Genomic DNA, 23,468 nt, shown 5'->3' on the forward strand with positions numbered 1-23,468 from the left:
TCTCTCTGGCTACAGTATGCTGTTGTCCACAGTGGCACTGGCGTTGCCCATGGGGCTTCATGTAAGGCGACTGCACGTCTCTCGGCCAACAGCGGCCCACTGCAGATCGACACTTAAGAGACACCAAATACAAATCGACATCGAGAGACAGGCCCTGTCATATGGCAGTCGCGACGTATACGCTGAAATTGAATGTAAAGAATACGTCTTTTGTAGTGGGCGTCGCTCTACTGCAGTGCACACATGACGAATAAATAGGAAAAGAGTAGAACGTCTGTGTAGGGCCATGTTTTTACCTACAGTGTCACTTGGCTGAATGTGTATAAGGCTCTGTGGCATCACTCAAACACAGGCAAATTGTCACGCTAGCTGTGTATCTCTAACAAAGTTGACGTATGTCCTCACCTCGGTGCCGGTTAAAACGATTTCGCCCCCGGGTGGGCTCGAACCACCAACCTTTCGGTTAACAGCCGAACGCGCTAGCCGATTGCGCCACGGAGGCCTTGAATTTGGCTCACTTGTGCTCTGTATATCAACGCAATTCGTATACCTTCTGCAGGAATCTCGCAGAATGGTAGCATCTGCTTGCGCCTCTTCACATGGATAACGTGCATGCACACTGTAGCGAGGCTCGTACACGAATGACATCGCCAAGCATGACATTATACTACAAAATGCATACAAACCACTGTTGTGCCTATGCATTCAGAAAACCTCTGAGGCCAGTAGAATACTTTTCATAGGCTGTAGAACATCCCTTTCATTCAGTGTACTGCCATGTGTTAGATGCTGCTCGAGATAGCTCCGCTCCTTGCAGGAAGGTTAAAAAAATGAATGCCTTCTGTGAGGTTCGAACTCACGACCCCTGGTTTACGAGACCAGTGCTCTACCACTGAGCTAAGAAGGCGGCAGCTTAGCGTTTGTGAGCTATCCCCGAATTGTCACTTCATCATACTGAATCTTGCAGCCCTCGACCAGATATCGGATTTGGCACACAGCTGCTGCAGGGGGTGTCCACATTGCCGTTTTCCAAATCTCTTGACTGTTTCGCCCTTACGATCGACGACGAGCGTCGGGCCACCAGAAGTTTGCGGTCTGCACAATCCTGTCCTAGTGCACAGCTTGTGGGATAGCGTGGCTCGACTGCGAAATGCGCCTTTCGGCTCCTCTCTCTGGCTACAGTATGCTGTTGTCCACAGTGGCACTGGCGTTGCCCATGGGGCTTCATGTAAGGCGACTGCACGTCTCTCGGCCAACAGCGGCCCACTGCAGATCGACACTTAAGAGACACCAAATACAAATCGACATCGAGAGACAGGCCCTGTCATATGGCAGTCGCGACGTATACGCTGAAATTGAATGTAAAGAATACGTCTTTTGTAGTGGGCGTCGCTCTACTGCAGTGCACACATGACGAATAAATAGGAAAAGAGTAGAACGTCTGTGTAGGGCCATGTTTTTACCTACAGTGTCACTTGGCTGAATGTGTATAAGGCTCTGTGGCATCACTCAAACACAGCCAAATTGTCACGCTAGCTGTGTATCTCTAACAAAGTTGACGTATGTCCTCACCTCGGTGCCGGTTAAAACGATTTCGCCCCCGGGTGGGCTCGAACCACCAACCTTTCGGTTAACAGCCGAACGCGCTAGCCGATTGCGCCACGGAGGCCTTGAATTTGGCTCACTTGTGCTCTGTATATCAACGCAATTCGTATACCTTCTGCAGGAATCTCGCAGAATGGTAGCATCTGCTTGCGCCTCTTCACATGGATAACGTGCATGCACACTGTAGCGAGGCTCGTACACGAATGACATCGCCAAGCATGACATTATACTACAAAATGCATACAAACCACTGTTGTGCCTATGCATTCAGAAAACCTCTGAGGCCAGTAGAATACTTTTCATAGGCTGTAGAACATCCCTTTCATTCAGTGTACTGCCATGTGTTAGATGCTGCTCGAGATAGCTCCGCTCCTTGCAGGAAGGTTAAAAAAATGAATGCCTTCTGTGAGGTTCGAACTCACGACCCCTGGTTTACGAGACCAGTGCTCTACCACTGAGCTAAGAAGGCGGCAGCTTAGCGTTTGTGAGCTATCCCCGAATTGTCACTTCATCATACTGAATCTTGCAGCCCTCGACCAGATATCGGATTTGGCACACAGCTGCTGCAGGGGGTGTCCACATTGCCGTTTTCCAAATCTCTTGACTGTTTCGCCCTTACGATCGACGACGAGCGTCGGGCCACCAGAAGTTTGCGGTCTGCACAATCCTGTCCTAGTGCACAGCTTGTGGGATAGCGTGGCTCGACTGCGAAATGCGCCTTTCGGCTCCTCTCTCTGGCTACAGTATGCTGTTGTCCACAGTGGCACTGGCGTTGCCCATGGGGCTTCATGTAAGGCGACTGCACGTCTCTCGGCCAACAGCGGCCCACTGCAGATCGACACTTAAGAGACACCAAATACAAATCGACATCGAGAGACAGGCCCTGTCATATGGCAGTCGCGACGTATACGCTGAAATTGAATGTAAAGAATACGTCTTTTGTAGTGGGCGTCGCTCTACTGCAGTGCACACATGACGAATAAATAGGAAAAGAGTAGAACGTCTGTGTAGGGCCATGTTTTTACCTACAGTGTCACTTGGCTGAATGTGTATAAGGCTCTGTGGCATCACTCAAACACAGGCAAATTGTCACGCTAGCTGTGTATCTCTAACAAAGTTGACGTATGTCCTCACCTCGGTGCCGGTTAAAACGATTTCGCCCCCGGGTGGGCTCGAACCACCAACCTTTCGGTTAACAGCCGAACGCGCTAGCCGATTGCGCCACGGAGGCCTTGAATTTGGCTCACTTGTGCTCTGTATATCAACGCAATTCGTATACCTTCTGCAGGAATCTCGCAGAATGGTAGCATCTGCTTGCGCCTCTTCACATGGATAACGTGCATGCACACTGTAGCGAGGCTCGTACACGAATGACATCGTCAAGCATGACATTATACTACAAAATGCATACAAACCACTGTTGTGCCTATGCATTCAGAAAACCTCTGAGGCCAGTAGAATACTTTTCATAGGCTGTAGAACATCCCTTTCATTCAGTGTACTGCCATGTGTTAGATGCTGCTCGAGATAGCTCCGCTCCTTGCAGGAAGGTTAAAAAAATGAATGCCTTCTGTGAGGTTCGAACTCACGACCCCTGGTTTACGAGACCAGTGCTCTACCACTGAGCTAAGAAGGCGGCAGCTTAGCGTTAGTGAGCTATCCCCGAATTGTCACTTCATCATACTGAATCTTGCAGCCCTCGACCAGATATCGGATTTGGCACACAGCTGCTGCAGGGGGTGTCCACATTGCCGTTTTCCAAATCTCTTGACTGTTTCGCCCTTACGATCGACGACGAGCGTCGGGCCACCAGAAGTTTGCGGTCTGCACAATCCTGTCCTAGTGCACAGCTTGTGGGATAGCGTGGCTCGACTGCGAAATGCGCCTTTCGGCTCCTCTCTCTGGCTACAGTATGCTGTTGTCCACAGTGGCACTGGCGTTGCCCATGGGGCTTCATGTAAGGCGACTGCACGTCTCTCGGCCAACAGCGGCCCACTGCAGATCGACACTTAAGAGACACCAAATACAAATCGACATCGAGAGACAGGCCCTGTCATATGGCAGTCGCGACGTATACGCTGAAATTGAATGTAAAGAATACGTCTTTTGTAGTGGGCGTCGCTCTACTGCAGTGCACACATGACGAATAAATAGGAAAAGAGTAGAACGTCTGTGTAGGGCCATGTTTTTACCTACAGTGTCACTTGGCTGAATGTGTATAAGGCTCTGTGGCATCACTCAAACACAGCCAAATTGTCACGCTAGCTGTGTATCTCTAACAAAGTTGACGTATGTCCTCACCTCGGTGCCGGTTAAAACGATTTCGCCCCCGGGTGGGCTCGAACCACCAACCTTTCGGTTAACAGCCGAACGCGCTAGCCGATTGCGCCACGGAGGCCTTGAATTTGGCTCACTTGTGCTCTGTATATCAACGCAATTGGTATACCTTCTGCAGGAATCTCGCAGAATGGTAGCATCTGCTTGCGCCTCTTCACATGGATAACGTGCATGCACACTGTAGCGAGGCTCGTACACGAATGACATCGTCAAGCATGACATTATACTACAAAATGCATACAAACCACTGTTGTGCCTATGCATTCAGAAAACCTCTGAGGCCAGTAGAATACTTTTCATAGGCTGTAGAACATCCCTTTCATTCAGTGTACTGCCATGTGTTAGATGCTGCTCGAGATAGCTCCGCTCCTTGCAGGAAGGTTAAAAAAATGAATGCCTTCTGTGAGGTTCGAACTCACGACCCCTGGTTTACGAGACCAGTGCTCTACCACTGAGCTAAGAAGGCGGCAGCTTAGCGTTAGTGAGCTATCCCCGAATTGTCACTTCATCATACTGAATCTTGCAGCCCTCGACCAGATATCGGATTTGGCACACAGCTGCTGCAGGGGGTGTCCACATTGCCGTTTTCCAAATCTCTTGACTGTTTCGCCCTTACGATCGACGACGAGCGTCGGGCCACCAGAAGTTTGCGGTCTGCACAATCCTGTCCTAGTGCACAGCTTGTGGGATAGCGTGGCTCGACTGCGAAATGCGCCTTTCGGCTCCTCTCTCTGGCTACAGTATGCTGTTGTCCACAGTGGCACTGGCGTTGCCCATGGGGCTTCATGTAAGGCGACTGCACGTCTCTCGGCCAACAGCGGCCCACTGCAGATCGACACTTAAGAGACACCAAATACAAATCGACATCGAGAGACAGGCCCTGTCATATGGCAGTCGCGACGTATACGCTGAAATTGAATGTAAAGAATACGTCTTTTGTAGTGGGCGTCGCTCTACTGCAGTGCACACATGACGAATAAATAGGAAAAGAGTAGAACGTCTGTGTAGGGCCATGTTTTTACCTACAGTGTCACTTGGCTGAATGTGTATAAGGCTCTGTGGCATCACTCAAACACAGCCAAATTGTCACGCTAGCTGTGTATCTCTAACAAAGTTGACGTATGTCCTCACCTCGGTGCCGGTTAAAACGATTTCGCCCCCGGGTGGGCTCGAACCACCAACCTTTCGGTTAACAGCCGAACGCGCTAGCCGATTGCGCCACGGAGGCCTTGAATTTGGCTCACTTGTGCTCTGTATATCAACGCAATTCGTATACCTTCTGCAGGAATCTCGCAGAATGGTAGCATCTGCTTGCGCCTCTTCACATGGATAACGTGCATGCACACTGTAGCGAGGCTCGTACACGAATGACATCGTCAAGCATGACATTATACTACAAAATGCATACAAACCACTGTTGTGCCTATGCATTCAGAAAACCTCTGAGGCCAGTAGAATACTTTTCATAGGCTGTAGAACATCCCTTTCATTCAGTGTACTGCCATGTGTTAGATGCTGCTCGAGATAGCTCCGCTCCTTGCAGGAAGGTTAAAAAAATGAATGCCTTCTGTGAGGTTCGAACTCACGACCCCTGGTTTACGAGACCAGTGCTCTACCACTGAGCTAAGAAGGCGGCAGCTTAGCGTTAGTGAGCTATCCCCGAATTGTCACTTCATCATACTGAATCTTGCAGCCCTCGACCAGATATCGGATTTGGCACACAGCTGCTGCAGGGGGTGTCCACATTGCCGTTTTCCAAATCTCTTGACTGTTTCGCCCTTACGATCGACGACGAGCGTCGGGCCACCAGAAGTTTGCGGTCTGCACAATCCTGTCCTAGTGCACAGCTTGTGGGATAGCGTGGCTCGACTGCGAAATGCGCCTTTCGGCTCCTCTCTCTGGCTACAGTATGCTGTTGTCCACAGTGGCACTGGCGTTGCCCATGGGGCTTCATGTAAGGCGACTGCACGTCTCTCGGCCAACAGCGGCCCACTGCAGATCGACACTTAAGAGACACCAAATACAAATCGACATCGAGAGACAGGCCCTGTCATATGGCAGTCGCGACGTATACGCTGAAATTGAATGTAAAGAATACGTCTTTTGTAGTGGGCGTCGCTCTACTGCAGTGCACACATGACGAATAAATAGGAAAAGAGTAGAACGTCTGTGTAGGGCCATGTTTTTACCTACAGTGTCACTTGGCTGAATGTGTATAAGGCTCTGTGGCATCACTCAAACACAGCCAAATTGTCACGCTAGCTGTGTATCTCTAACAAAGTTGACGTATGTCCTCACCTCGGTGCCGGTTAAAACGATTTCGCCCCCGGGTGGGCTCGAACCACCAACCTTTCGGTTAACAGCCGAACGCGCTAGCCGATTGCGCCACGGAGGCCTTGAATTTGGCTCACTTGTGCTCTGTATATCAACGCAATTCGTATACCTTCTGCAGGAATCTCGCAGAATGGTAGCATCTGCTTGCGCCTCTTCACATGGATAACGTGCATGCACACTGTAGCGAGGCTCGTACACGAATGACATCGTCAAGCATGACATTATACTACAAAATGCATACAAACCACTGTTGTGCCTATGCATTCAGAAAACCTCTGAGGCCAGTAGAATACTTTTCATAGGCTGTAGAACATCCCTTTCATTCAGTGTACTGCCATGTGTTAGATGCTGCTCGAGATAGCTCCGCTCCTTGCAGGAAGGTTAAAAAAATGAATGCCTTCTGTGAGGTTCGAACTCACGACCCCTGGTTTACGAGACCAGTGCTCTACCACTGAGCTAAGAAGGCGGCAGCTTAGCGTTAGTGAGCTATCCCCGAATTGTCACTTCATCATACTGAATCTTGCAGCCCTCGACCAGATATCGGATTTGGCACACAGCTGCTGCAGGGGGTGTCCACATTGCCGTTTTCCAAATCTCTTGACTGTTTCGCCCTTACGATCGACGACGAGCGTCGGGCCACCAGAAGTTTGCGGTCTGCACAATCCTGTCCTAGTGCACAGCTTGTGGGATAGCGTGGCTCGACTGCGAAATGCGCCTTTCGGCTCCTCTCTCTGGCTACAGTATGCTGTTGTCCACAGTGGCACTGGCGTTGCCCATGGGGCTTCATGTAAGGCGACTGCACGTCTCTCGGCCAACAGCGGCCCACTGCAGATCGACACTTAAGAGACACCAAATACAAATCGACATCGAGAGACAGGCCCTGTCATATGGCAGTCGCGACGTATACGCTGAAATTGAATGTAAAGAATACGTCTTTTGTAGTGGGCGTCGCTCTACTGCAGTGCACACATGACGAATAAATAGGAAAAGAGTAGAACGTCTGTGTAGGGCCATGTTTTTACCTACAGTGTCACTTGGCTGAATGTGTATAAGGCTCTGTGGCATCACTCAAACACAGCCAAATTGTCACGCTAGCTGTGTATCTCTAACAAAGTTGACGTATGTCCTCACCTCGGTGCCGGTTAAAACGATTTCGCCCCCGGGTGGGCTCGAACCACCAACCTTTCGGTTAACAGCCGAACGCGCTAGCCGATTGCGCCACGGAGGCCTTGAATTTGGCTCACTTGTGCTCTGTATATCAACGCAATTCGTATACCTTCTGCAGGAATCTCGCAGAATGGTAGCATCTGCTTGCGCCTCTTCACATGGATAACGTGCATGCACACTGTAGCGAGGCTCGTACACGAATGACATCGTCAAGCATGACATTATACTACAAAATGCATACAAACCACTGTTGTGCCTATGCATTCAGAAAACCTCTGAGGCCAGTAGAATACTTTTCATAGGCTGTAGAACATCCCTTTCATTCAGTGTACTGCCATGTGTTAGATGCTGCTCGAGATAGCTCCGCTCCTTGCAGGAAGGTTAAAAAAATGAATGCCTTCTGTGAGGTTCGAACTCACGACCCCTGGTTTACGAGACCAGTGCTCTACCACTGAGCTAAGAAGGCGGCAGCTTAGCGTTAGTGAGCTATCCCCGAATTGTCACTTCATCATACTGAATCTTGCAGCCCTCGACCAGATATCGGATTTGGCACACAGCTGCTGCAGGGGGTGTCCACATTGCCGTTTTCCAAATCTCTTGACTGTTTCGCCCTTACGATCGACGACGAGCGTCGGGCCACCAGAAGTTTGCGGTCTGCACAATCCTGTCCTAGTGCACAGCTTGTGGGATAGCGTGGCTCGACTGCGAAATGCGCCTTTCGGCTCCTCTCTCTGGCTACAGTATGCTGTTGTCCACAGTGGCACTGGCGTTGCCCATGGGGCTTCATGTAAGGCGACTGCACGTCTCTCGGCCAACAGCGGCCCACTGCAGATCGACACTTAAGAGACACCAAATACAAATCGACATCGAGAGACAGGCCCTGTCATATGGCAGTCGCGACGTATACGCTGAAATTGAATGTAAAGAATACGTCTTTTGTAGTGGGCGTCGCTCTACTGCAGTGCACACATGACGAATAAATAGGAAAAGAGTAGAACGTCTGTGTAGGGCCATGTTTTTACCTACAGTGTCACTTGGCTGAATGTGTATAAGGCTCTGTGGCATCACTCAAACACAGCCAAATTGTCACGCTAGCTGTGTATCTCTAACAAAGTTGACGTATGTCCTCACCTCGGTGCCGGTTAAAACGATTTCGCCCCCGGGTGGGCTCGAACCACCAACCTTTCGGTTAACAGCCGAACGCGCTAGCCGATTGCGCCACGGAGGCCTTGAATTTGGCTCACTTGTGCTCTGTATATCAACGCAATTCGTATACCTTCTGCAGGAATCTCGCAGAATGGTAGCATCTGCTTGCGCCTCTTCACATGGATAACGTGCATGCACACTGTAGCGAGGCTCGTACACGAATGACATCGCCAAGCATGACATTATACTACAAAATGCATACAAACCACTGTTGTGCCTATGCATTCAGAAAACCTCTGAGGCCAGTAGAATACTTTTCATAGGCTGTAGAACATCCCTTTCATTCAGTGTACTGCCATGTGTTAGATGCTGCTCGAGATAGCTCCGCTCCTTGCAGGAAGGTTAAAAAAATGAATGCCTTCTGTGAGGTTCGAACTCACGACCCCTGGTTTACGAGACCAGTGCTCTACCACTTTTTTTATTTTTTTTTTTTTTATTTTTTTATTTTTTTTTTCTTTTTTTTTTTTTTTTTATTTTGTGGGCCTCCCTTCTCCCCATACAGCCCATCCATACGCTCACCTGATTTGCCTTCTTCGGCTAGCTTCTTCGCTTTAGTCTTTCTTTACTTTATGAACTGAAGTAACCAAAAATGGGTGTTCCTGCAAACATGGTAAAATAAAAATGTTGGAATTGACGTACAATACTTCTTGTACATTTTCCGTAATACCTGGGCCACTGGATGCGTGGTCCCATTTGTAACTGAAGAAATGCCTCCTAAAGAAAAAAAAAAGTAAATAGTATATTATGTAAATACTTAAAGATCGGCGAGTGTCAAATCCAGTAGGGGCGAGCATTGCTGCCGCCTGATGGGACACTTGGAAGTGAAGCTTTTTTAGGGTTCTGTGGAGGCCTTCTCGGCTACCGTAGCGGCCTCGGGGCCCTCGAAGTCCCCACCGTACTTCGCCCTCAACAGCTATCCCCTACTTCAGCACTCTTCCAAGTGTGGCGCTGAACTGTATTCAGTTAGCCCACTCCATGTCTCTCGAAGAGAATGTTCAACATATTGCCGAAATTTTTTTTGTGATCCGTGGTACGACACAGTCTGTAATATTGTCCCCGTATAAATTCTGTATATTCCAGAATATTGTCATGTCCTTGTTTATTTACAACGTAGTAGATAAAATTTCCCAGGAGCCATAATACGACATTGTGTTTTTGTGGAGGAAAGAGAATCTCATCCGGGAAAAATATTGCATCCAACGTAATTTCGCGACCATCAGTCCGCTTAATGAAACAAACCTGCTTCCGAAGGTCGTGCCATATGTCTCTATATCCTTTACAAAGGAACCGATGAGATAAGGTGTCAAGTTCAGAACATTGTAGACATTGATTTGTTTCACAAAGTCCGATGGAATATAATTTCTCATTGGTACTAACGATGTCATTTACTACCCTATACCATGCCATTTGGACGTCTGTAGGAAGGAATTTATTATGGAGATTGCTCCAAATGTGTTTCCAGTTGCGATGCGGAAACTTTATCTCCTGCTTATGGTGGGTAGAGTGTGATCTTAAACGATCGACCATGTAGCGGCAGTTCCGCTTATGTATGTCGTGTAAAACAGATTCCATGTAACTGATCTCCAAATAGTAAAATCTAATATGTTTCAATTTATAATTGATCGTGCTAATATTGATAGGTGGCTTCAAACTGGCAGGTCTAAAAAATTTGAACAATTGTGATGTTACGCTGGTCGGGTGGTCCTCAATGAGGTGCAGGGATCGCTTTATAAACAAAGCAGTAGTTTTCGTCTGTATATCCGTTAGATCAAGTCCTCCTTCGTCCGGTTTTAAGGTAATCATCGCAGCAGCGACTCTAAAAATTTCTCCTTGCCAAATGTAGCGACAGACTGTCGACATAATAGCTTTTGCTATTCCTTTAGGGATGGGTAAAATTTGCCCCACATACATGGCCTTAGAGAGAACGGAAAGATTTACAAGTTTAGTTTTTTGCTTTATATTGAGCTCTCTCATATGATGTAACAGGAGAGCACCCCGAATCCTGTCCAACATGTTCTTCCAGTTGGATGCAATTGTTCGAAGGGGACAACTATAAAAGGTGACACCCAGGGCTGTATGATGGTCGACACATTTCGCCCAAGTAATCGGAGCTTCCATGAGACCGTTAAGAGGTAAAAACGCACTCTTCGCCTCATTTACTACTGCACCCGTTGCGTTGCAGTAAAGCCGCAAATTGTCTGTCAAACGCAGTATGTCTTCATTGCTTCTTATTATCACACCAACGTCGTCAGCGTAAGCATTGGTAACTTTCTTCTTACCTGATACGGCGATGCCATCTAAAGCAGCAGTTAAACGTTTCAAAAGAGGTTCCAGCGCAACAACATACAGCATCATGGATAATGGACTCCCTTGTGGGACTCCGTTTCTGATCAAAATATCCTTAGTATAGTGTCCATTCAGGCAGATCTTGGTGTTGATACCAGTTAAAATGTTAGCTAAAATTTTCACATTCGGAGCAGTTAATCCCATACACTTCAAGGTTTGAAAAAGGTATCTGTGGTTGACCCTATCAAACGCCTTGGCGAAGTCTATAAAAGCAAGACCGCCTGGTTCAGTTGTGTTGGAAAAGATGGCGACTATGTCCCGATATTCACTGACAGTCTTGAACATGCTGCGTCCAGGAAGACAAGTCTGATAACACCCTATGGCCTTGTCGAAGACCGGCCGTAATCTCTCCTTGAAAACCCGCGCTATTATTTTGTAATCAGAATTCAGTAAGGTTATAGGTCTCATTTTACCGATATCCTTGATTTCTGTGGTCCTACCTTTTGGAAGAAGCACAGTGATACACTTTTTAAATTCCGGCGGGACGGCCTCTCCGTGCAAGACTTCATTTACAATTTCAGTGAAAGTGTTACCTATTACAGGCCAGTAAGTTCTATAAAACTCTAAAGGCAATCCGTCAGGGCCAGGTGATTTCTTAGAAGGTGACGACTTCAATAAGTCGAAAACGTCGTCTTCGGTTATTGCTGTTCTAAAAACGAGGTTATCCTCTGCCGTTAATGTGTTCGCAATGCTAGATGTGGATAAAAAGTCTCTCACCACCGGTTCGTCAATCGGTCGTTCACCATAAAGGGTGTCATAAAATCGAAAAACCTCATACATAATGTCTTTCTGATCTGTCAGGACGCTCGTGTCCTCAGCTCGGAGGTACTCAATAAAATTCCTTCTCCTTTGTTGTTCATGGCGGATTAGATGATATATTGAGGTAGTTTCCTCTTCGACAACAGTCGGTGTGTGTGATTTGATTTTTAAACCCTCTAACTGTGACCTCCTGAGAGCTAGGAGCTTTGCTTTGGTTCTGTTAATTTGTAGGAAAATGTCTTGAGTCATCGGCTGCTCGTAGAGGTCGCGTAAGCAAGCATAGTGGAATTCAATTGTATGTCGGACCCATCTCGCGCGATCTTTACTGTACTCTATCAGAGTGGATCGTAATTTTTTCTTGGCAACAGAGGTCCACCACTCTATAGTAGTCCTATATTTATAACGCTGCCTCAGACAAGCCTGCCAAGTCACCGCTATTAGATCCGCGAGAGAGTTCTCTACCAACATGGCGATGTTTAATTTCCACAGAGGCCTACCCCAGTACGTCTTCTGCTTCATTAATTTCACACTGCATCGTACGCCTAGGTGGTCGGAGAAAGTAGTGGGTACGACTTCAATTGCAGCGACTTTGTCTTCTAAGTTCGAGGAAACATAGATCCTATCAATTCGGCTTTGCGACCGACTACTGACATAGGTAAAGCGGACCGCAGTCGGATATTTTATTTCCCACGCGTCTTTCCATTTCATGTGGTGGACTAGACAATCAAGTTCGCCGGATTTATTAAAATTTGGACGTTGGTCCTTTTCCTTTAAAACACAGTTCCAATCGCCGCCGATGAGAACCTCCCTTGGGTTGTCTTTAAGTAAAGTTAAAATATCACTTTTAAAAAACCTAGCCCTCTCAGATCTAGCATTATTTCCCGATGGAGCATAGATATTGATAAAAGTTGTATTAAAAATTGTACATCTAATGCCCCTCCCTGAATCTAACAAACACACATCTTTCAATTCAATCCCTTCCCTGACAAGGATCGCTGTCCCACAATGACACTCAGGAGCTACATTTAAAACTTGTTTATACCCAGCTACATACAGATCCAAAACTTGAACTTCCTGTAAGAATGCAATATCAGTGTCGGACTGATATAAAAAGTCTCTAAGAGCAGCCACTTTAAGTTCATTCTGTATTTTATTGATGTTTAAGGTAGTCACGTGATACGTTTGTTGCATCCCGATATATGAGTTACTCGAGCTGAAGTTGTCCTAAGGATGAATAAATACTCCCGCCCCGTACGTATCCCTCCTGCGTATGGCACAGTACATTGGGTAAGCCCACGCTATTAATAAAAGTTGTCTTCGTCTTTTAGGGAAGATTTGTCCATATCTTCATCAGAACATTCTTCTCCTTCTTCTGCCCAGTCCAGTCTGGTCCCTAAAGTACTGCGATCGAGCGCGGGTGCCTCTACGACATCTGCAGTTGTAGTGTTAATCTCATTAGAGGATGGTTGGCGTCCGTTTGCAGACTGCATAAGACTGCCGTGTGCTGCAGGGCCCTCGTCGGCACTTGCCGGAGGAGAACCTTCCAACACCTTGTCTTTCCCCTGTATGGACCGGAGCTTGTCCCGTAAAGCAGGAGCCAAACTCTCGGCAGCTTCATGAGCCAATCTCCGCTTCTTGGAGTTTCGTTTTCTCCTTGGGGATCGCACAGGAGACGAGTCTGGAGATTTTCCCGCTGAGGTTGTGGGGGAATCCTCTGACGACTTCTGTCCCTTCTGTTTATCTAAATTTCTGTTGGCAGTGTCGTTTGTAGGCCCTATGGTTGGTGCAGTCACCAGCTCATTGCGAACTTTAGGTGGTGCGCCAGTATCTGATTCCTGCACACAGTGGTGGTCGTTCGCATTTGCAGTTCCCACTTCTCCTCCATTCGACGTTTCCCCCGTTGGCCCGTCAGTTGCCTCTGTATGTAGGACTAGTGGACCTGCAGTACCCTTTTCTGACTGATCGGAAGCCGTCGGACCCCCGTGTGGGAAAGTCGAAGAATGCCGTGCAATGGCAATTCCCGCGGTGGGCAGTACCTCCTGCTGCACACCTGACAGACGTTCAGTCGTAATGGAGATCTCACGTGTTTCATCAAGTGATGACCGCTTGTCTGTTTCCCGAACAGCTTCACCGAGACTCGGTACTAAGTTAGTCTCGGGTACCGCGTGTGCAGAGGAAGCTTCCCCATGCCCTGCGGGGGCCGGTACTGCGGGGTCGCGAGTGTATGCAGCGGCCGCGTAGGTTAACTTGAGACTAACCGCCGGGCCTGAAACTGCAGTGTCCGCAGCCGGGAGCTGGGGAACACGTCGCTTAGTGCACTCATTTCTAATGTGCTCAGTCGAATTACAGAGAGCGCAAGTTCGGGGTTGTCCGTCATATATAACGAGAGCTCGATAGCCACACACAGTGATATATGAAGGTATATGCCTCTGAAGCTCAATCTTAATTTCACGAACGCCATTCAAGACCGGAAACATATAGGACTCTGACCATTTCTCTGCAATGTTCGAAATAATCCTACCATATGGCCTAAGAACTTTATTTATCTCTTCGGCCGGAATCTCGAAGGGCAACTCAAAGACTCGAATAGTTCTGATGCCGAGTCCAGCATGAGAAACGATAACATCACTGACAGACCCATCGGAATGATTAAACTTCACGACACCACCACATTTATCTACTATAGAAGAACATAAGTCAGGACTTTGCAATTTAACAAAGGCAGCATTTGAAACAAAGGATAAATGAACGCCAACAACATCATCAACAGAAATCTGTACTTTGTCCATAAACCACTGCTTAATCTCAAACGCTTTCGGTCTCACAAAGTTTCTGTCAAATGCAAATTTGATCGTATCTTTCCGCAAAACATTAACCGTATTCATTCTGTCTTCAAATAAAGGCTACAGAAGTCGCAAGAACGAAAGAAGCGATACAAAACAGACCTTGTACCAGCGACACAGCTGTTGTTTACATCAAGGCGCCAGCGCTGCCGCCACACGTCCGTCACGCACCGTGGCTGCGACTCATATTACCACTGAGCTAAGAAGGCGGCAGCTTAGCGTTCGTGAGCTATCCCCGAATTGTCACTTCATCATACTGAATCTTGCAGCCCTCGACCAGATATCGGATTTGGCACACAGCTGCTGCTGGGGGTGTCCACATTGCCGTTTTCCAAATCTCTTGACTGTTTCGCCCTTACGATCGACGACGAGCGTCGGGCCACCAGAAGTTTGCGGTCTGCACAATCCTGACCTAGTGCACAGCTTGTGGGATAGCGTGGCTCGACTGCGAAATGCGCCTTTCGGCTCCTCTCTCTGGCTACAGTATGCTGTTGCCCACAGTGGCACTGGCGTTGCCCATGGGGCTTCATGTAAGGCGACTGCACGTCTCTCGGCCAACAGCGGCCCACTGCAGACCGACACTTAAGAGACACCAAATACAAATCGACATCGAGAGACAGGCCCTGTCATATGGCAGTCGCGACGTATACGCTGAAATTGAATGTAAAGAATACGTCTTTTGTAGTGGGCGTCGCTCTACTGCAGTGTCACACATGACGAATAAATAGGAAAAGAGTAGAACGTCTGTGTAGGGCCATGTTTTTACCTACAGTGTCACTTGGCTGAATGTGTATAAGGCTCTGTGGCATCACTCAAACACAGCCAAATTGTCACGCTAGCTGTGTATCTCTAACAAAGTTGACGTATGTCCTCACCTAGGTGCCGGTTAAAACGATTTCGCCCCCGGGTGGGCTCGACCCACCAACCTTTCAGTTAACAGCCGAACGCGCTAGCCGATTGCGCCACGGAGGCCTTGAATTTGGCTCACTTGTGCTCTGTATATCAACGCAATTGGTATACCTTCTGCAGGAATCTCGCAGAATGGTAGCATCTGCTTGCGCCTCTTCACATGGATAACGTGCATGCACACTGTAGCGAGGCTCGTAAACGAATGACATCGCCAAGCATGACATTATACTACAAAATGCATACAAACCACTGTTGTGCCTATGCATTCAGAAAACCTCTGAGGCCAGTAGAATACTTGTCATAGGTTGTAGAACATCCCTTTCATTCAGTGTACTGCCATGTGTTAGATGCTGGTCGAGATAGCTCCGCTCCTTGCAGGAAGGTTAAAAAAATGAATGCCTTCTGTGAGGTTCGAACTCACGACCCCTGGTTTACGAGACCAGTGCTCTACCACTGAGCTAAGAAGGCGGCAGCTCAGCGTTTGTGAGCTATCCCCGAATTGTCACTTCATCATAATGAACCTTCCAGCCCTCGACCAGATATCGGATTTGGCACACAGCTGCTGCTGGGGGTGTCCACATTGCCGTTTTCCAAATCTCTTGACGGTTTCGCCCTTACGATCGACGACGAGCGTCGGGCCACCAGAAGTTTGCGGTCTGCACAATCCTGACCTAGTGCACAGCTTGTGGGATAGCGTGGCTCGACTGCGAAATGCGCCTTTCGGCTCCTCTCTCTGGCTACAGTATGCTGTTGCCCACAGTGGCACTGGCGTTGCCCATGGGGCTTCATGTAAGGCGACTGCACGTCTCTCGGCCAACAGCGGCCCACTGCAGACCGACACTTAAGAGACACCAAATACAAATCGACATCGAGAGACAGGCCCTGTCATATGGCAGTCGCGACGTATACGCTGAAATTGAATGTAAAGAATACGTCTTTTGTAGTGGGCGTCGCTCTACTGCAGTGTCACACATGACGAATAAATAGGAAAAGAGTAGAACGTCTGTGTAGGGCCATGTTTTTACCTACAGTGTCACTTGGCTGAATGTGTATAAGGCTCTGTGGCATCACTCAAACACAGCCAAATTGTCACGCTAGCTGTGTATCTCTAACAAAGTTGACGTATGTCCTCACCTCGGTGCCGGTTAAAACGATTTCGCCCCCGGGTGGGCTCGAACCACCAACCTTTCGGTTAACAGCCGAACGCGCTAGCCGATTGCGCCACGGAGGCGTTGAATTTGGCTCACTTGTGCTCTGTATATCAACGCAATTCGTATACCTTCTGCAGGAATCTCGCAGAATGGTAGCATCTGCTTGCGCCTCTTCACATGGATAACGTGCATGCACACTGTAGCGAGGCTCGTAAACGAATGACATCGCCAAGCATGACATTATACTACAAAATGCATACAAACCACTGTTGTGCCTATGCATTCAGAAAACCTCTGAGGCCAGTAGAATACTTGTCATAGGTTGTAGAACATCCCTTTCATTCAGTGTACTGCCATGTGCTAGATGCTGGTCGAGATAGCTCCGCTCCTTGCAGGAAGGTTAAAAAAATGAATGCCTTCTGTGAGGTTCGAACTCACGACCCCTGGTTTACGAGACCAGTGCTCTACCACTGAGCTAAGAAGGCGGCAGCTTAGCGTTCGTGAGCTATCCCCGAATTGTCACTTCATCATACTGAATCTTGCAGCCCTCGACCAGATATCGGATTTGGCACACAGCTGCTGCTGGGGGTGTCCACATTGCCGTTTTCCAAATCTCTTGACTGTTTCGCCCTTACGATCGACGACGAGCGTCGGGCCACCAGAAGTTTGCGGTCTGCACAATCCTGACCTAGTGCACAGCTTGTGGGATAGCGTGGCTCGACTGCGAAATGCGCCTTTCGGCTCCTCTCTCTGGCTACAGTATGCTGTTGCCCACAGTGGCACTGGCGTTGCCCATGGGGCTTCATGTAAGGCGACTGCACGTCTCTCGGCCAACAGCGGCCCACTGCAGACCGACACTTAAGAGACACCAAATACAAATCGACATCGAGAGACAGGCCCTGTCATATGGCAGTCGCGACGTATACGCTGAAATTGAATGTAAAGAATACGTCTTTTGTAGTGGGCGTCGCTCTACTGCAGTGTCACACATGACGAATAAATAGGAAAAGAGTAGAACGTCTGTGTAGGGCCATGTTTTTACCTACAGTGTCACTTGGCTGAATGTGTATAAGGCTCTGTGGCATCACTCAAACACAGCCAAATTGTCACGCTAGCTGTGTATCTCTAACAAAGTTGACGTATGTCCTCACCTCGGTGCCGGTTAAAACGATTTCGCCCCCGGGTGGGCTCGAACCACCAACCTTTCGGTTAACAGCCGAACGCGCTAGCCGATTGCGCCACGGAGGCCTTGAATTTGGCTCACTTGTGCTCTGTATATCAACGCAATTCGTATACCTTCTGCAGGAATCTCGCAGAATGGTAGCATCTGCTTGCGCCTCTTCACATGGATAACGTGCATGCACACTGTAGCGAGGCTCGTAAACGAATGACATCGCCAAGCATGACATTATACTACAAAATGCATACAAACCACTGTTGTGCCTATGCATTCAGAAAACCTCTGAGGCCAGTAGAATACTTGTCATAGGTTGTAGAACATCCCTTTCATTCAGTGTACTGCCATGTGTTAGATGCTGGTCGAGATAGCTCCGCTCCTTGCAGGAAGGTTAAAAAAATTAATGCCTTCTGTGAGGTTCGAACTCACGACCCCTGGTTTACGAGACCAGTGCTCTACCACTGAGCTAAGAAGGCGGCAGCTCAGCGTTTGTGAGCTATCCCCGAATTGTCACTTCATCATAATGAACCTTCCAGCCCTCGACCAGATATCGGATTTGGCACACAGCTGCTGCTGGGGGTGTCCACATTGCCGTTTTCCAAATCTCTTGACGGTTTCGCCCTTACGATCGACGACGAGCGTCGGGCCACCAGAAGTTTGCGGTCTGCACAATCCTGACCTAGTGCACAGCTTGTGGGATAGCGTGGCTCGACTGCGAAATGCGCCTTTCGGCTCCTCTCTCTGGCTACAGTATGCTGTTGCCCACAGTGGCACTGGCGTTGCCCATGGGGCTTCATGTAAGGCGACTGCACGTCTCTCGGCCAACAGCGGCCCACTGCAGACCGACACTTAAGAGACACCAAATACAAATCGACATCGAGAGACAGGCCCTGTCATATGGCAGTCGCGACGTATACGCTGAAATTGAATGTAAAGAATACGTCTTTTGTAGTGGGCGTCGCTCTACTGCAGTGTCACACATGACGAATAAATAGGAAAAGAGTAGAACGTCTGTGTAGGGCCATGTTTTTACCTACAGTGTCACTTGGCTGAATGTGTATAAGGCTCTGTGGCATCACTCAAACACAGCCAAATTGTCACGCTAGCTGTGTATCTCTAACAAAGTTGACGTATGTCCTCACCTCGGTGCCGGTTAAAACGATTTCGCCCCCGGGTGGGCTCGACCCACCAACCTTTCAGTTAACAGCCGAACGCGCTAGCCGATTGCGCCACGGAGGCCTTGAATTTGGCTCACTTGTGCTCTGTATATCAACGCAATTGGTATACCTTCTGCAGGAATCTCGCAGAATGGTAGCATCTGCTTGCGCCTCTTCACATGGATAACGTGCATGCACACTGTAGCGAGGCTCGTAAACGAATGACATCGCCAAGCATGACATTATACTACAAAATGCATACAAACCACTGTTGTGCCTATGCATTCAGAAAACCTCTGAGGCCAGTAGAATACTTGTCATAGGTTGTAGAACATCCCTTTCATTCAGTGTACTGCCATGTGCTAGATGCTGGTCGAGATAGCTCCGCTCCTTGCAGGAAGGTTAAAAAAATGAATGCCTTCTGTGAGGTTCGAACTCACGACCCCTGGTTTACGAGACCAGTGCTCTACCACTGAGCTAAGAAGGCGGCAGCTTAGCGTTCGTGAGCTATCCCCGAATTGTCACTTCATCATACTGAATCTTGCAGCCCTCGACCAGATATCGGATTTGGCACACAGCTGCTGCTGGGGGTGTCCACATTGCCGTTTTCCAAATCTCTTGACTGTTTCGCCCTTACGATCGACGACGAGCGTCGGGCCACCAGAAGTTTGCGGTCTGCACAATCCTGACCTAGTGCACAGCTTGTGGGATAGCGTGGCTCGACTGCGAAATGCGCCTTTCGGCTCCTCTCTCTGGCTACAGTATGCTGTTGCCCACAGTGGCACTGGCGTTGCCCATGGGGCTTCATGTAAGGCGACTGCACGTCTCTCGGCCAACAGCGGCCCACTGCAGACCGACACTTAAGAGACACCAAATACAAATCGACATCGAGAGACAGGCCCTGTCATATGGCAGTCGCGACGTATACGCTGAAATTGAATGTAAAGAATACGTCTTTTGTAGTGGGCGTCGCTCTACTGCAGTGTCACACATGACGAATAAATAGGAAAAGAGTAGAACGTCTGTGTAGGGCCATGTTTTTACCTACAGTGTCACTTGGCTGAATGTGTATAAGGCTCTGTGGCATCACTCAAACACAGCCAAATTGTCACGCTAGCTGTGTATCTCTAACAAAGTTGACGTATGTCCTCACCTCGGTGCCGGTTAAAACGATTTCGCCCCCGGGTGGGCTCGAACCACCAACCTTTCGGTTAACAGCCGAACGCGCTAGCCGATTGCGCCACGGAGGCGTTGAATTTGGCTCACTTGTGCTCTGTATATCAACGCAATTGGTATACCTTCTGCAGGAATCTCGCAGAATGGTAGCATCTGCTTGCGCCTCTTCACATGGATAACGTGCATGCACACTGTAGCGAGGCTCGTAAACGAATGACATCGCCAAGCATGACATTATACTACAAAATGCATACAAACCACTGTTGTGCCTATGCATTCAGAAAACCTCTGAGGCCAGTAGAATACTTGTCATAGGTTGTAGAACATCCCTTTCATTCAGTGTACTGCCATGTGTTAGATGCTGGTCGAGATAGCTCCGCTCCTTGCAGGAAGGTTAAAAAAATGAATGCCTTCTGTGAGGTTCGAACTCACGACCCCTGGTTTACGAGACCAGTGCTCTACCACTGAGCTAAGAAGGCGGCAGCTCAGCGTTTGTGAGCTATCCCCGAATTGTCACTTCATCATAATGAACCTTCCAGCCCTCGACCAGATATCGGATTTGGCACACAGCTGCTGCTGGGGGTGTCCACATTGCCGTTTTCCAAATCTCTTGACGGTTTCGCCCTTACGATCGACGACGAGCGTCGGGCCACCAGAAGTTTGCGGTCTGCACAATCCTGACCTAGTGCACAGCTTGTGGGATAGCGTGGCTCGACTGCGAAATGCGCCTTTCGGCTCCTCTCTCTGGCTACAGTATGCTGTTGCCCACAGTGGCACTGGCGTTGCCCATGGGGCTTCATGTAAGGCGACTGCACGTCTCTCGGCCAACAGCGGCCCACTGCAGACCGACACTTAAGAGACACCAAATACAAATCGACATCGAGAGACAGGCCCTGTCATATGGCAGTCGCGACGTATACGCTGAAATTGAATGTAAAGAATACGTCTTTTGTAGTGGGCGTCGCTCTACTGCAGTGTCACACATGACGAATAAATAGGAAAAGAGTAGAACGTCTGTGTAGGGCCATGTTTTTACCTACAGTGTCACTTGGCTGAATGTGTATAAGGCTCTGTGGCATCACTCAAACACAGCCAAATTGTCACGCTAGCTGTGTATCTCTAACAAAGTTGACGTATGTCCTCACCTCGGTGCCGGTTAAAACGATTTCGCCCCCGGGTGGGCTCGACCCACCAACCTTTCGGTTAACAGCCGAACGCGCTAGCCGATTGCGCCACGGAGGCCTTGAATTTGGCTCACTTGTGCTCTGTATATCAACGCAATTGGTATACCTTCTGCAGGAATCTCGCAGAATGGTAGCATCTGCTTGCGCCTCTTCACATGGATAACGTGCATGCACACTGTAGCGAGGCTCGTAAACGAATGACATCGCCAAGCATGACATTATACTACAAAATGCATACAAACCACTGTTGTGCCTATGCATTCAGAAAACCTCTGAGGCCAGTAGAATACTTGTCATAGGTTGTAGAACATCCCTTTCATTCAGTGTACTGCCATGTGCTAGATGCTGGTCGAGATAGCTCCGCTCCTTGCAGGAAGGTTAAAAAAATGAATGCCTTCTGTGAGGTTCGAACTCACGACCCCTGGTTTACGAGACCAGTGCTCTACCACTGAGCTAAGAAGGCGGCAGCTTAGCGTTTGTGAGCTATCCCCGAATTGTCACTTCATCATACTGAATCTTGCAGCCCTCGACCAGATATCGGATTTGGCACACAGCTGCTGCTGGGGGTGTCCACATTGCCGTTTTCCAAATCTCTTGACTGTTTCGCCCTTACGATCGACGACGAGCGTCGGGCCACCAGAAGTTTGCGGTCTGCACAATCCTGACCTAGTGCACAGCTTGTGGGATAGCGTGGCTCGACTGCGAAATGCGCCTTTCGGCTCCTCTCTCTGGCTACAGTATGCTGTTGCCCACAGTGGCACTGGCGTTGCCCATGGGGCTTCATGTAAGGCGACTGCACGTCTCTCGGCCAACAGCGGCCCACTGCAGACCGACACTTAAGAGACACCAAATACAAATCGACATCGAGAGACAGGCCCTGTCATATGGCAGTCGCGACGTATACGCTGAAATTGAATGTAAACAATACGTCTTTTGTAGTGGGCGTCGCTCTACTGCAGTGTCACACATGACGAATAAATAGGAAAAGAGTAGAACGTCTGTGTAGGGCCATGTTTTTACCTACAGTGTCACTTGGCTGAATGTGTATAAGGCTCTGTGGCATCACTCAAACACAGCCAAATTGTCACGCTAGCTGTGTATCTCTAACAAAGTTGACGTATGTCCTCACCTCGGTGCCGGTTAAAACGATTTCGCCCCCGGGTGGGCTCGAACCACCAACCTTTCGGTTAACAGCCGAACGCGCTAGCCGATTGCGCCACGGAGGCCTTGAATTTGGCTCACTTGTGCTCTGTATATCAACGCAATTGGTATACCTTCTGCAGGAATCTCGCAGAATGGTAGCATCTGCTTGCGCCTCTTCACATGGATAACGTGCATGCACACTGTAGCGAGGCTCGTAAACGAATGACATCGCCAAGCATGACATTATACTACAAAATGCATACAAACCACTGTTGTGCCTATGCATTCAGAAAACCTCTGAGGCCAGTAGAATACTTGTCATAGGTTGTAGAACATCCCTTTCATTCAGTGTACTGCCATGTGTTAGATGCTGGTCGAGATAGCTCCGCTCCTTGCAGGAAGGTTAAAAAAATTAATGCCTTCTGTGAGGTTCGAACTCACGACCCCTGGTTTACGAGACCAGTGCTCTACCACTGAGCTAAGAAGGCGGCAGCTCAGCGTTTGTGAGCTATCCCCGAATTGTCACTTCATCATAATGAACCTTCCAGCCCTCGACCAGATATCGGATTTGGCACACAGCTGCTGCTGGGGGTGTCCACATTGCCGTTTTCCAAATCTCTTGACGGTTTCGCCCTTACGATCGACGACGAGCGTCGGGCCACCAGAAGTTTGCGGTCTGCACAATCCTGACCTAGTGCACAGCTTGTGGGATAGCGTGGCTCGACTGCGAAATGCGCCTTTCGGCTCCTCTCTCTGGCTACAGTATGCTGTTGCCCACAGTGGCACTGGCGTTGCCCATGGGGCTTCATGTAAGGCGACTGCACGTCTCTCGGCCAACAGCGGCCCACTGCAGACCGACACTTAAGAGACACCAAATACAAATCGACATCGAGAGACAGGCCCTGTCATATGGCAGTCGCGACGTATACGCTGAAATTGAATGTAAAGAATACGTCTTTTGTAGTGGGCGTCGC

At 48.8% G+C, this 23,468-nt stretch overlaps 29 non-coding genes across 29 annotated transcripts; all 29 read right to left on the reverse strand.

Moving 5' to 3' along the window:
- Positions 1 to 428: 428 nt before the first annotated feature.
- On the reverse strand, positions 429 to 502 carry Trnan-guu (transfer RNA asparagine (anticodon GUU)). The gene has a single exon. It is a non-coding gene; the product is annotated as a tRNA-Asn (tRNA).
- A 333-nt stretch (positions 503 to 835) lies between these two features.
- On the reverse strand, positions 836 to 907 carry Trnat-cgu (transfer RNA threonine (anticodon CGU)). Its single transcript has one exon. It is a non-coding gene; the product is annotated as a tRNA-Thr (tRNA).
- Positions 908 to 1,595: 688 nt separating this feature from the next.
- Positions 1,596 to 1,669, reverse strand: Trnan-guu (transfer RNA asparagine (anticodon GUU)). Its single transcript has one exon. It is a non-coding gene; the product is annotated as a tRNA-Asn (tRNA).
- Positions 1,670 to 2,002: 333 nt separating this feature from the next.
- On the reverse strand, positions 2,003 to 2,074 carry Trnat-cgu (transfer RNA threonine (anticodon CGU)). The gene has a single exon. It is a non-coding gene; the product is annotated as a tRNA-Thr (tRNA).
- A 688-nt stretch (positions 2,075 to 2,762) lies between these two features.
- Trnan-guu (transfer RNA asparagine (anticodon GUU)) lies at positions 2,763 to 2,836 on the reverse strand. The gene has a single exon. It is a non-coding gene; the product is annotated as a tRNA-Asn (tRNA).
- Positions 2,837 to 3,169: 333 nt separating this feature from the next.
- Positions 3,170 to 3,241, reverse strand: Trnat-cgu (transfer RNA threonine (anticodon CGU)). The gene has a single exon. It is a non-coding gene; the product is annotated as a tRNA-Thr (tRNA).
- Positions 3,242 to 3,929: 688 nt separating this feature from the next.
- Positions 3,930 to 4,003, reverse strand: Trnan-guu (transfer RNA asparagine (anticodon GUU)). The gene has a single exon. It is a non-coding gene; the product is annotated as a tRNA-Asn (tRNA).
- Positions 4,004 to 4,336: 333 nt separating this feature from the next.
- Positions 4,337 to 4,408, reverse strand: Trnat-cgu (transfer RNA threonine (anticodon CGU)). Its single transcript has one exon. It is a non-coding gene; the product is annotated as a tRNA-Thr (tRNA).
- Positions 4,409 to 5,096: 688 nt separating this feature from the next.
- Positions 5,097 to 5,170, reverse strand: Trnan-guu (transfer RNA asparagine (anticodon GUU)). Its single transcript has one exon. It is a non-coding gene; the product is annotated as a tRNA-Asn (tRNA).
- A 333-nt stretch (positions 5,171 to 5,503) lies between these two features.
- Trnat-cgu (transfer RNA threonine (anticodon CGU)) lies at positions 5,504 to 5,575 on the reverse strand. The gene has a single exon. It is a non-coding gene; the product is annotated as a tRNA-Thr (tRNA).
- Positions 5,576 to 6,263: 688 nt separating this feature from the next.
- Positions 6,264 to 6,337, reverse strand: Trnan-guu (transfer RNA asparagine (anticodon GUU)). The gene has a single exon. It is a non-coding gene; the product is annotated as a tRNA-Asn (tRNA).
- A 333-nt stretch (positions 6,338 to 6,670) lies between these two features.
- On the reverse strand, positions 6,671 to 6,742 carry Trnat-cgu (transfer RNA threonine (anticodon CGU)). The gene has a single exon. It is a non-coding gene; the product is annotated as a tRNA-Thr (tRNA).
- Positions 6,743 to 7,430: 688 nt separating this feature from the next.
- Trnan-guu (transfer RNA asparagine (anticodon GUU)) lies at positions 7,431 to 7,504 on the reverse strand. The gene has a single exon. It is a non-coding gene; the product is annotated as a tRNA-Asn (tRNA).
- Positions 7,505 to 7,837: 333 nt separating this feature from the next.
- Positions 7,838 to 7,909, reverse strand: Trnat-cgu (transfer RNA threonine (anticodon CGU)). Its single transcript has one exon. It is a non-coding gene; the product is annotated as a tRNA-Thr (tRNA).
- A 688-nt stretch (positions 7,910 to 8,597) lies between these two features.
- On the reverse strand, positions 8,598 to 8,671 carry Trnan-guu (transfer RNA asparagine (anticodon GUU)). Its single transcript has one exon. It is a non-coding gene; the product is annotated as a tRNA-Asn (tRNA).
- A 6,824-nt stretch (positions 8,672 to 15,495) lies between these two features.
- On the reverse strand, positions 15,496 to 15,569 carry Trnan-guu (transfer RNA asparagine (anticodon GUU)). The gene has a single exon. It is a non-coding gene; the product is annotated as a tRNA-Asn (tRNA).
- Positions 15,570 to 15,902: 333 nt separating this feature from the next.
- Trnat-cgu (transfer RNA threonine (anticodon CGU)) lies at positions 15,903 to 15,974 on the reverse strand. The gene has a single exon. It is a non-coding gene; the product is annotated as a tRNA-Thr (tRNA).
- Positions 15,975 to 16,663: 689 nt separating this feature from the next.
- Trnan-guu (transfer RNA asparagine (anticodon GUU)) lies at positions 16,664 to 16,737 on the reverse strand. Its single transcript has one exon. It is a non-coding gene; the product is annotated as a tRNA-Asn (tRNA).
- A 333-nt stretch (positions 16,738 to 17,070) lies between these two features.
- Trnat-cgu (transfer RNA threonine (anticodon CGU)) lies at positions 17,071 to 17,142 on the reverse strand. The gene has a single exon. It is a non-coding gene; the product is annotated as a tRNA-Thr (tRNA).
- Positions 17,143 to 17,831: 689 nt separating this feature from the next.
- Positions 17,832 to 17,905, reverse strand: Trnan-guu (transfer RNA asparagine (anticodon GUU)). The gene has a single exon. It is a non-coding gene; the product is annotated as a tRNA-Asn (tRNA).
- A 333-nt stretch (positions 17,906 to 18,238) lies between these two features.
- Trnat-cgu (transfer RNA threonine (anticodon CGU)) lies at positions 18,239 to 18,310 on the reverse strand. The gene has a single exon. It is a non-coding gene; the product is annotated as a tRNA-Thr (tRNA).
- Positions 18,311 to 18,999: 689 nt separating this feature from the next.
- Positions 19,000 to 19,073, reverse strand: Trnan-guu (transfer RNA asparagine (anticodon GUU)). The gene has a single exon. It is a non-coding gene; the product is annotated as a tRNA-Asn (tRNA).
- A 333-nt stretch (positions 19,074 to 19,406) lies between these two features.
- Positions 19,407 to 19,478, reverse strand: Trnat-cgu (transfer RNA threonine (anticodon CGU)). The gene has a single exon. It is a non-coding gene; the product is annotated as a tRNA-Thr (tRNA).
- A 689-nt stretch (positions 19,479 to 20,167) lies between these two features.
- On the reverse strand, positions 20,168 to 20,241 carry Trnan-guu (transfer RNA asparagine (anticodon GUU)). Its single transcript has one exon. It is a non-coding gene; the product is annotated as a tRNA-Asn (tRNA).
- Positions 20,242 to 20,574: 333 nt separating this feature from the next.
- On the reverse strand, positions 20,575 to 20,646 carry Trnat-cgu (transfer RNA threonine (anticodon CGU)). Its single transcript has one exon. It is a non-coding gene; the product is annotated as a tRNA-Thr (tRNA).
- Positions 20,647 to 21,335: 689 nt separating this feature from the next.
- On the reverse strand, positions 21,336 to 21,409 carry Trnan-guu (transfer RNA asparagine (anticodon GUU)). The gene has a single exon. It is a non-coding gene; the product is annotated as a tRNA-Asn (tRNA).
- Positions 21,410 to 21,742: 333 nt separating this feature from the next.
- Trnat-cgu (transfer RNA threonine (anticodon CGU)) lies at positions 21,743 to 21,814 on the reverse strand. The gene has a single exon. It is a non-coding gene; the product is annotated as a tRNA-Thr (tRNA).
- Positions 21,815 to 22,503: 689 nt separating this feature from the next.
- Trnan-guu (transfer RNA asparagine (anticodon GUU)) lies at positions 22,504 to 22,577 on the reverse strand. The gene has a single exon. It is a non-coding gene; the product is annotated as a tRNA-Asn (tRNA).
- Positions 22,578 to 22,910: 333 nt separating this feature from the next.
- Positions 22,911 to 22,982, reverse strand: Trnat-cgu (transfer RNA threonine (anticodon CGU)). Its single transcript has one exon. It is a non-coding gene; the product is annotated as a tRNA-Thr (tRNA).
- Positions 22,983 to 23,468: the final 486 nt, after the last annotated feature.

Source organism: Schistocerca nitens, chromosome 6, assembly GCF_023898315.1.
Source record: "Schistocerca nitens isolate TAMUIC-IGC-003100 chromosome 6, iqSchNite1.1, whole genome shotgun sequence".
Taxonomy (NCBI): domain Eukaryota; kingdom Metazoa; phylum Arthropoda; class Insecta; order Orthoptera; family Acrididae; genus Schistocerca; species Schistocerca nitens.